This window comes from Phasianus colchicus, chromosome 1 (genome assembly GCF_987193195.1).
Source record: "Phasianus colchicus chromosome 1, bPhaCol1.hap1.1, whole genome shotgun sequence".
Classification (NCBI taxonomy): Eukaryota; Metazoa; Chordata; class Aves; order Galliformes; family Phasianidae; genus Phasianus; species Phasianus colchicus.
In genome coordinates this window covers 1,122,623-1,133,929 of record NC_143436.1, presented here as the reverse complement: position 1 = coordinate 1,133,929, position 11,307 = coordinate 1,122,623, and the positions used below count along the sequence as shown (strand labels likewise).

The 11,307-nt window shown below is 65.2% G+C and overlaps 1 long non-coding RNA gene across 1 annotated transcript; it reads right to left on the bottom strand.

Moving 5' to 3' along the window:
* Nucleotides 1–5,185: 5,185 nt before the first annotated feature.
* On the bottom strand, nt 5,186–9,445 carry LOC149919312 (uncharacterized). Its single transcript, XR_016463548.1, has 3 exons — nt 9,372–9,445; nt 7,788–7,883; nt 5,186–5,764 (listed from the first exon to the last, which is right to left on the bottom strand). It is a non-coding gene; the product is annotated as an uncharacterized LOC149919312 (long non-coding RNA).
* Nucleotides 9,446–11,307: the final 1,862 nt, after the last annotated feature.

The following is an 11,307-nucleotide window of genomic DNA, read 5'->3' as shown; positions in this document are numbered from 1 at the left end:
ATAAGGGGGGGTCATGGGGTCCCATACATGGTGGTCATGTGGGGGGGGGGGGGCATGGGGGTCCCATCCCATAAGGGGGGGCTCAAGGGGTCCCATCCTATATAGGGGAGGGTCGTGGGTGGGGGGGTCAGGGGGTCCCATTGATAGGGGTCACGTGGGGGGGTCCCATCCCATAAGGGGGGGCTTATGGGGGGTCATGGGGGTCCCATCCTCTATGGGAGGACTTATGGGGGGGGATCATGGGGGTCCCATCACATGGGGGGGGGCTGAGGGGGTCCCATTGCTAGGGGTCAGGCGGGGGGGATCCCATCCCATAAGGGGAGGGGGGGCAGGGGATCCCATCCTATAAGGGGGGCTCAAGGAGTCCCATCCTATATGGGGGGTTATGGGGGGGGGGTCCGGGGGGTCCCATCCCGTAAGGGGAGAGGGGGAGGCAGGGGGTCCCATCCTATATGGGGGGTTATGGGGGGGGTCCACCCATAACGAGGAGGTCGGGGGTCCCATCCAATAGGGGGGGGATAATTTGGGGGGGGTCGTTTGGGGGGGGTCATGGGGTCCCATACATGGTGGTCATATGGGGGGGGGGGCATGGGGGTCCCATCCCATAACGGGGGGGCTCAATGGGTCCCATCCTATATAGGGGAGGGTCGTGGGTGGGGGTGTCAGGGGGTCCCATTGATAGGGGTCACGTGGGGGGGTCCCATCCCATAAGGGGGGGCTTATGGGGGGGTCATGGGGGTCTCTTCCCATGGGGGTTCATGGGGTCCCACCCCATATGGGGGGGTTATGGGGGGATTCAGGGGGGTCCCATCCTATAAAGGGGGGGGGGTCAGGGGGTCCCATCCCATATCGGGGGGTTATGGGGGGATTCAGGGGGGTCCCATCCTATAAGGGGGGGGTCAGGGGGTCCCACCCCATATGGGGGGCTTATGGGGGGGGATCATGGGGGTCCCATCACATGAGGGGGGGGCTGAGGGGGTCCCATTGCTATGGGTAACGTGGGGGGGGTCCCATCCCATAAGGGGGGGGGCAGGGGGTACCATCCTATATGGGGGGGCTTATAAGGGGGGTCATGGGGGTCTCATCCCATAAAGAGGAGATCAGGAGGTTTCATCCTTCATGGGGGGATAATTTGGGGGGGGGGTCACGAGATCCAATACTTGGTGGTCAATGGGGGGGGGGGGGGCCATGGGGGTCCCATCTTATATAGGAAGATTATTGAAGGGGGGGTCATGGGGGTCCCTTCCCATAAGGAGGGGGGTCAGGGGATCCCATCCCATATGGATGGTTATGGGGTTGGGGGGGGGGGTCAAGAGGGTCCCAACCCCTTGGGGGGGGGGGCAGCAAATGCCATCCTATATGGGGGAGTTATGGGGGATGGGGGGGGGGGATCACGTGCTCCCATCTTATAAAGGAGTCCCATCCCATAAACAGGGGGGGGGGTCAAGGGGTCCCATCCTATATGGGGGGGGGGGGTCATTTGGGGGGGGGTCATGGGGGTCCCATCCCGTAATGGGGGGGGGGGAGGAGGGGATCTCACACCATCATCGTTCACTCATTCTGTTTATTATGGGATACACAGCTGGGTGGGGGGGGGCCCCCAGTGCCCCCCAGGTCTATGGGAACAGCTTCTTGCGGGGGGGGGGCTTTGTGGCCTCTTCATCTCAGCGGTAATTAGAATAATTAGAGTAATTAGGAACATATGGAGGGGGGGGGGGGGGTCTCAGCGCTGCCCCCCTCCCCCCCCCCCCCCCGGTATGGATTTGGGGAGGTGGGGGGGGGAGTTAAAGCTCAATGGTGTCACTGGTGGGAGTGGGGCACGACCCCCCCCCCCGCTGTGGGGCTGCAATGGGGCCGGGCAGGGCTGCAGGGCGTGCTGCAGCTCCTCGTGCAACGCTTGTGCAAAAGCCTGGTGCAAAGTTTGCACGGGGCCCTGCGGCACCGTTTGCATTGAGCTCTGGTGTGGCACTCGTGCAAGATCCTCGTGCAAGGCTTGCACGGGGCGCTGCCGCACCGTTTGCATTGAGCTCCGGTGTGACACTTGTGCAAGATCCTCGTGCAAGGCTTGCACAAGACCCTGCTGCATCGTTTGCGTGGAGCTCTGCTGCATCGCTCATGCAAAACCCTGGTGCACAGCTTGCACCAGGCCCTTGTGCAACCAATGCACGGCCACGTGATGCGCCGCTCACACCCAACCCTCGTGCCCCGCTTGCACGGCTCTCCCGTGCCTCCCACAAACCGACCTCTGCTGCATCCCGTGGTGCAACCGTTGCACCAATCCCACGTGCACCATTTGCACGGATCCCTTCTGCATCCCTTGCACCACCCCTCGCACCGACTCCTGGTGCACCCTCTGGTGCAACGGTTGCACCAGAAGGCGATGCTCCAACCCCACGTGCATCCAGCCGTGATGCAATGGTTGCACTGCCTCCTGGTGCACGATTTGCACCAGTCACACGTGCATCATTTGCACCAACCTCCAGTGCATCCCTTGCACCAAACCTACGTGCATCATTTGCGCTGACCTCAAATACACCAGATCCACGTGCAACCCTTGCACCAATCCCAGCTGCACCACCCCTTGCACCAGACCCACGTGCATCCCTTGCACTAGAATCACACACGCTATTTGCACCAACCCCCAAAGCATCCCTTGCACCAACACCACATGCACCATTTGCACCACCCTCCAGTGCATCCTTTGCACCAATCCCAGCTGCCCCATCTCTTGCACCAACCCCACGTGCACCATTTGCACCAATCCCATGGGCATCCCTTGCACCAGGCCCTTGTGCACCATTTGCACCAACTTCCAGTGCATCCCTTGCACCAACCTCACGTGCCCCATTTGCACGAATCCCACATGCATCGCTTGCACCACCGCCCAGACCATCCCTTGCACCAGACCCACGTGCATCCCTTGCACCAACCCCAACTGCCCCATTTGCACCAATCCCACGTGCAACACTTCCACAGCCCCCCAGTGCATCCCTTACACCAATCCCAGCTGCCCCATCTTCTGCACCAGACCCACGTGCATCACTTTCACCTCCCCCACGTGCACCATTTGCACCAGACCCACGTGCATCCCATGCACCAACCTCACCTGCATCCCTTGCACCAACCCCACGTGCATCACTTCCACCTCCCCCACGTGCATCATTTGCACCATCCCCCAGTGCACCCCTTGCACCAGACCCACGTGCATCCCTTGCACCGACCCCCACTGCACCAATCCCACGTGTGTCATTTGCACCACCGCCCAGACCATCCCTTGCACCAGATCCACGTGCATCCCTTGCACCGACCCACCCTGTATCATTTGTACCAATCCCACCTGCATCCCTTGCACCAACCCCACCTGCCCCATTTGCACCACTCCCCAGTGCATCCCTTGCACCAACCCCTGCTGCCTCACTTGCACCAGACCCACGTGCATCCCTTGCACCAATCCCAGCTTCACCAAACCCACGTGTGTCATTTGCACCAATCCCAGCTGCTCCATCCCTTGCACCAACCCCACGTGCATCACTTCCACCTCCCCCACGTGCACCATTTGCACCATCCCCCAGTGCACCCCTTGCACCAGACCCACGTGCATCCCTTGCACCAATCCGAGCTGCACCATCCCCCAGTGCACCCCTTGCACCAATCCCCCCTGCATCACTTGCACCAACCTCCCCTGCATCCCTTGCACCAATCCCACGTGCATCATTTGCACCACCCCCCAGTGCATCCCTTGCACGAACCCCCGCTACATCATTTGCACCAGACCCACGTGCATCCCTTGCACCGATCCCAGCTGCTCCATCCCTTGCACCAATCCCACGTGCATCATTTGCACCACCCCCCAGTGCATCCCTTGCACCACTCCCTGCTGCATCACTTGCACCAGACCCACGTGCATCCCTTGCACCAATCCCACATGCATCATTTGCACCAGAGCCACGTGCATCCCTTGCACCAACCTCCCCTGCGTCCCTTGCACCGATCCCAGCAGCCCCATCCCTTGCACCAATCCCACGTGCATCATTTGCACCAAACCTACGTGCATCATTTGCACCACCCTTCACTGCATCCCTTGCACCACTCCCTGCTGCATCACTTGCACCAGACCCACGTGCATCCCCTGCACCAATCCCGGCTGCACCAAACCCATGTGTGTCATTTGCACCAACCCCCGCTGCACCATTTGCACCAGACTCACGTGCATCCCTTGCACCAATCCCAGCTGCACCACCCCCTAGTGCATCCCTTGCACCAATCCCCCCTGCATCACTTGCACCAACCTCCCCTGCATCCCTTGCACCAATCCCAGCTGCCCCGTCCCTTGCACCAATCCCACGTGCATCATTTGCACCACCCCCCAGTGCATCCCTTGCACCACTCCCTGCTGCATCACTTGCACCAGACCCACGTGCATCCCTTGTACCAATCCCACGTGCATCATTTGCACCAAACCCACGTGCATCCCTTGCACCAACCTCCCCTGCATCCCTTGCACCGATCCCAGCTGCCCCATCCCTTGCACCAAACCCACGTGCATCATTTGCACCACCCCCCAGTGCATCCCTTGCACCACTCCCTGCTGCATCACTTGCACCAGACCCACGTGCATCCCTTGCACCAATCCCAGCTGCATCCCTTGCACCAGCCCCACGTGCCCCATTTGCACCACCCCCCCCCGCCCCCCCCCTCAGCGCCTCCTCGATGCTCCGGCTCAGATCCACGGGCGATGGGGGGCAGAACCCCGCCGTGGGATCGCCCCCCCCCCCGACCCCCCCATCGCTCTCCTCCTCCTCCTCCTCTCCCCCCCCGGCGCCCCCCCCCATCTCCACCCCCCCTCCGTTCCCCCCCCCTTCGTTCTTTTTCCCCCTCCCCCCCCACAGCGCCGCCCCCCCCATGATGGCCTCCCCCGCCCTCCCCCCCGCCTGAAGCCCCCACCACCCCCACGGACCCGGAGCTGCCGCCCCCCCCAACCCCAACCTCATCGCCCCCCCCACGAGCTCCAAAGCCGCGCAAATCGCCGCCCCCCCCGCCCCCCCCCACGCCGCCCCCCTCCGCCCGCCCCTCCCTCCCTTCCCCGCCCCCCACGCCCCCAAAGCCCCCCCCAGCACCCCCAGCAAAGCGGGGGGGACGAGCGACGCCCACCCCGCGTCCCCCCCCATCCCCAAAGCCCCCCAAATGCTCCCCCCCAGCGCCCCCCCCGCGTGCAGCAGCGCCAAACCCCACAGCGCCGGAGGTGGGGGGGGGGGACGAAAAGAAAAAGACCCCCGGGACGCTGCCCCCCCCCCGGAATCCCCCCTGAGGCCGAGGAGCAGCGCCCACGCCAGGCAGGGGGGGGGCAGGGCGCCCAGCAGCCGCTCGGCGGGGGGGGGCAGCGGGGGGGCGCCGACCGCTTCCAGTGCCGGGAAAATCGCACGTGCGCCCCCGGCAAGCAGCACCAAAGCCCCGCCCACGCGTGACGTCACGGCGCGCCGGCGCCAACCCCCGGTAGGCGGGGCCAACGCTCGCCACGCCCCCGCCGCTCCTAATAGGGCGAAGGCGGCTCCGAGGGCGTGGCGAAGCGTCGGCCCCGCCCACTCCCACGCGGCCGCCGCCGCCGCCCAACCGCCGGCGGGGGGCGGGGCTACGTGGGAGCCCCAGCCCAGAGGGGGCGGGGCTCGAGGCGAAGGGGCGGGGCTCGAGCAGGGGGCGTGGTCTGAGCAGGGGGCGGGGCCCGGGCTGGAGGAGGGCGGTGGGGGAGGGGCGGCGGCGTGCGGTGCTGCGGGGGGAGGGGATGCAATGAGGGGGGGCTGAGGGCCGGAGAACCATGGAGACCCCATAGAGACCCCATAGAGACCCATAGAGACCCATAGAGACCCCACAGGGACCCCATAGAGACCCCACAGGGACCCCATAGAGACCCATAGAGACCCCATAGAGACCCCATAGAGACCCCACAGGGACCCCATAGAGACCCCATAGAGACCCCATAGAGACACATAGAGACCCCACAGAGACCCCATAAAGACCCCACAGAGACCCCATAGAGACCCAGAGACCCCATAGAAACCCCATAAAGACACAGAGAACCCATAGAGACCCCATAGAGACCCACTGAGACCCCACAGAGACCCCACAGAGACCCCATAGAGACCCACTGAGACCCCATAGAGACCCATAGAGACCCATAGAGACCCCATAGAGACCCCACGGAGACCCCATAGAGACCCCATAGAGACACATAGAGATGCCATAGAGACCCCATAGAGAGAGACCCATAGAGACCCATAGAGACCCCATAGAGACCCCATAGAGACACATAGAGATGCCATAGAGACCCCATAGAGACCCACTGAGACCCCATAGAGACCCCATAGAGACTCATAGAGACCCCATAGAGACACACTGAGACCCCATAGAGACCCCATAGAAACCCCATAAAGACACAGAGACCCCATAGAGACCCATAGAAACCCATAGAGACCCATAGAGACCCATAGGGACCCACATAAACCCCCCAGAGACCCATAGGGACTCACAGAGACCCCATAAAGACCCCATAGAGACCCATAGAGGACCCACAGAGACTCACAGTGACCCATAGAGACCCCATAGAGACCCATAGAGACCCATAGAGACCCCATAGAGACCCCATAGAGACCCATAGAGACCCATAGAGACCCCATAGAGACCCATAGAGACCCCCTATTGCCCCCCCCACGTCCCCCCCCCGCAGTCGCCCCACACAACCCCCCCCCAGCCCCGACCCCCCATAGTTGCCCCCCAGTGACCCCCCAGCCCCCCCCACGTGCCTCCCCCATAGATGCCCCCCCCCCAAATACCCCACAACGCCCCCAGCCCCACACCCCCCTATTGCCCCCCAGCCCCCCCCGTAGCCCCCCCACCCCATAGATACCCCACATGCCCCCCAGCCCCACACCCCCCTATTGCCCCCCATTGCCCCCCCCAGCGACCCCCAAATGCCCCCCACCCCACAAATACCCCCCATGCCCCCCCCAGCCCCACATCCCCCTATTGCCCCCCATTGACCCCCCACCCCCCCCCACGTGCCCCCCTCAACCCCATTAATACCCCACATGGCCCCCCCAGCCCCACGCCCCCTTATTTCCCCCATTGCCCCCCCCCCATAAATACCCCCAGTGCCCCCCCCAGCCCCACCCCCCTATTGCCCCCCAAGCCCCCCTTCACCCCCCCACCCCATAAATGCCCCACGTGCCCCCCCAGCCCCACACCCCCTTATTTCCCCCATTGCCCCCACGTGCCCCCCCACCCCATAAATACCCCACGTTCCACCCCCAGCCCCACAGCCCCCTATTGCCCCCCATTGACCCCCCAGCCCCCCCCACGTGCCCCCCCCCTGCCCCATTAATACCCCACATGGCCCCCCCAGCCCCACCCCCCTTATTTCCCCCATTGCCCCCCATTGCCCCCCCACCCCATAAATACCCCCGCGCCACCCCCCAGCCCCACCCCCCTTTTGCCCCCCAACCCCCCCTCCACCCCCCCACCCCATAAATGCCCCACGTGACCCCCCAGCCCCACACCCCCTATTTTCCCCCATTGCCCCCCAGCGACCCCCACGTGCCCCCCCACCCCATAAATACCCCCAGTGCCCCCCCAGCCCCACCCCCCTATTGCCCCCCAACCCCCCCCGCGCCCCCCCCACCCCATAAATGCCCCACGTGCCCCCCCACCCCCCGGTTCCCCCCCCCCCACTCTCCCCCCCCCACTCCCCCATTGCCCACCCGTGCCCCCCCCCCCCAAAAAAGCCCCCCCCCCACCTGGCTCCTCTCCGCTCCCGCGCTCCCCATCCTCGCTGGGGGGGGCGGTGGTTCCGTTGCCCCCCCCCAGCTCCTCAATTGCGGGCAGCAGGAATCCTATCAAGGTGTGGGGGGGGGGGGGGCGACGATCAGCCCCCCCCCCCAAAACTGCCCCCCCCCCCATCCCAAACTCCCCCCCAAACAAACCCAACCCCCCCCCCCGACCCCCCCAAATCCCCCCCCATCCCTGACCCCCCCCCAACCCCAGACCCCCCCCACTCCCACGCCCCCCCCGTGTGCCCCCCCCTCACCCATGACCCCCCCATATCCCCCCTCACGCCCCCCCCAAGACCCCCCCCCTAAAACCCCCCCCAGCCCCCATCCATGACCCCCCCACGCCACCCCCACAAGACCCCCCCCCAAATTTCTCCCCCCCATTCTCTCATGCCCCCCCCCCCCCCAGGACACCCCCCACATCCCCTCCTCGCCCCCCCCAATCCCCCCCCACCCCAAGACCCCCCCCCCAAAATTCTGCCCCCCATTCTCTCATGACCCCCCCAGGACCCCCCCCATATCCCCCCCATTTGCCCCCCCCACCCAAAGACCCCCTAAATGCCCCCCCACGACCCCCCACCCCCACCCATGACCCCCCCACGCCCCCCCGAACCCAAGACCCCCCCCCCAAATTCCACCCCCCCATTCTCTCATGCCCCCGCCAGGACCCCCCCCAAATCCCCTCCTCGACCCCCCCCACGCCCCCCCCACCCCAAGACCCCCCCAATTCCCCCCCCCGCTCACCCAGGACCCCCCCCCCCCATATCACCTCCACGACCCCCCCCCCAATCCAAGCCCCCCCCGATCCTCCCCCCCCTCACCCACGACCCCCCCAACCCAAGACCCCTCCCATATGCCCCCCCCCACGACCCCCCCACCTGAAGCACCCCCCCACCCCCCCCATATCCTCTCCTCGACCCCCCCACCCCCTCCCACCCCAAGACCCCCCCCAAATTTCTCCCCCCCATTCTCTCATGCCCCCGCCAGGACCCCCCCCAAATCCCCTCCTCGACCCCCCCCACCCCAAGACCCCCCCAAATACCCCCCCACGACCCCCCACACCCATCCATGACCCCCCCACGCCCCCCCCACCCCAAGACCCCCCCCCCAATTCATCCCCCCGCTCACTCAGGACCCCCCCCACCCCCCCCATATCCCCTCCTCGCCCCCCCCCACGCTCCCCCCACCCCAGGACCCCCCCAATATCCCCCCTCACGCCCCCCCAGCCCCACCCCACGACCCCCCCCAAATTTCTCAACCCCATTCTCTCATGCCCCCCCCTCCCTCAGGACCCCCCCCCACATCCCCTCCTCGCCCCCCCCAATCCCCCCCCACCCCAAGACCCCCCCCAAATTTCATGACCCCCCCAAGACCCCCCCCCCGTATCCCCTCCTCGCCCCCCCCACCCCCCCCCACCCCAAGATCACCCCCCCAAATTTCCATCCCCCATTCTCTCCTGCCCCCCCCAGGACCCCCCCCCCATATCCCCCCCATTTGCCCCCCCCACCCCAAGACCCCCCATACGCCCCCCCCGCCCCCCCCCCCACTCACCCCTGCCCCCCCCCAGCAGCTCCGTTTCGTCCCCCTCCAACCTCAGGCCGATTTTTACCGCCCCCCCTTCCCCCCCCCCGGACCCCAGCCCCAAATCCTCCCCCCCCGCCCCCCTCCCCACCCCCATCAAAACTGGGGGGGGGGATTTGGAGGAGGAGGAGGACGGAGGGGGGGGGGGGGGCGACGCTTCCGGTTCGGGGGGGTCGGAAATGAAGGCGGAAACTGAAACCGAGGCTGAGAGATAAAGCGGGGGGGGGGGGAGAAATTTGGGGGGGGGGCGCCGACGCTTCCGGTGCGGGGGGGGCGGCGGCGGCGGGGGGGGGAGGAAGGGCGAAAAGCAGCAGCAGCAGAACCGCCCCCCCCCCGCGATCCGGAGCCCCACGGGGGCGACGGGGATCCATCGGAAACCTGGGGGGGGGGAGCATGGGAAACTGCTGCGCCCCATAGATCGACCCATAGATCGACCCACAGATTGACCCATAGATTGATGCTGCCCCATAGATTGACCCATAGATTCTGCCCCATAGATTGACCTACAGATACCGCCCCATAGATTGACCCATAGATACCACCCCATAGATACTGCCCCACAGATACTGCCCCATAGATTGACCCATGGATCTGCCCCATAGATACTGCCCCATAGATTGACCCATGGATCTGCCCCATAGATACTGCCCCATAGACTGCCCTATAGCTCTGCCCCATAGATACCGCCCCATAGACTGACCCATAGATTACCCCATAGATTGATCTATAGCTCTGCCCCATAGATTGCCCCATAGGTACAGTCGTAGAGACTGCCCCATAGATTGCCCCATAGATACAGCCCTACAGTTCTACCCCATAGATTGCCCTATAGCTGTGCCCCATAGGTACAGTGCCGTAAACTGCCCCATAGCTCTGCCCCATAGATTGCCCTATAGCTGTGCCCCATAGATACAGCCCCATAGCTGTGCTCCCTACACAACATCCCCTTGTCTCCCACCCCACACCTCCTCCAGCCCCACAGCCCAGCCCGATAGCACAGCCCAGCCCCATAGCACAGCCCCACAGCCCAGCCCCATAGCTCAGCCCCCAGCCCCATAGCACAGCCCCACAGCCCAGCCCCATAGCACAGCCCCCAGCCCCATAGCACAGCCCCATAGCTCAGCCCCCAGCCCCACAGCCCAGCCCCATAGCACAACCCCCAGCCCCATAGCACAGCCCCATAGCACAGCCCCATAGCACAGCCCAGCCCCATAGCACAGCCCCATAGCACAGCCCCCAGCCCCACAGCCCAGCCCCATAGCACAACCCCCAGCCCCATAGCACAGCCCCATAGCACAGCCCAGCCCCATAGCACAGCCCAGCCCCATAGCACACCCCCACAGCCCAACCCCCAGCCCTATAGCCCAGCCCCATAGCACAGCCCCCAGCCCCATAGCCCAGCCCCATAGCACACCCCCCAGCCCTACAGCCCAGCCCCATAGCTCAGCCCCCAGCCCCATAGCACAGCCCCATAGCACACCCCCCAGCCCCATAGCACAGCCCCATAGCACAGCCCCCAGCTCCATAGCACAGCCCCATAGCACAGCCCCAAATTCCCCACCCCATAGCCCCCCTCTCCCCCCACCCCACACTTCCCCCAGCCCCATAGCAAAGCCCCATTTCTCAGCCCCATATCCCACCCTCCAACCCCCGATCCCCCACCCCACATCCCCTACAGCCCCATAGCTCAGCCCCATATCAAAACCCAGCCCCACAGCTCAGCCCCACAGCACAGCCCCGTACCAGCCCCCACCCCATAGCCCAGCCCCATAGCACACCCCATACACCCCCCATATGCACCCTATAGCTCACCCCATACAGCCCCCATAGCTCACCCCATAGCTCACCCCATAGCTCACCCCATAACCCAGCCCCATAGCCCAGCCCCATAGCTCACCCCATACAC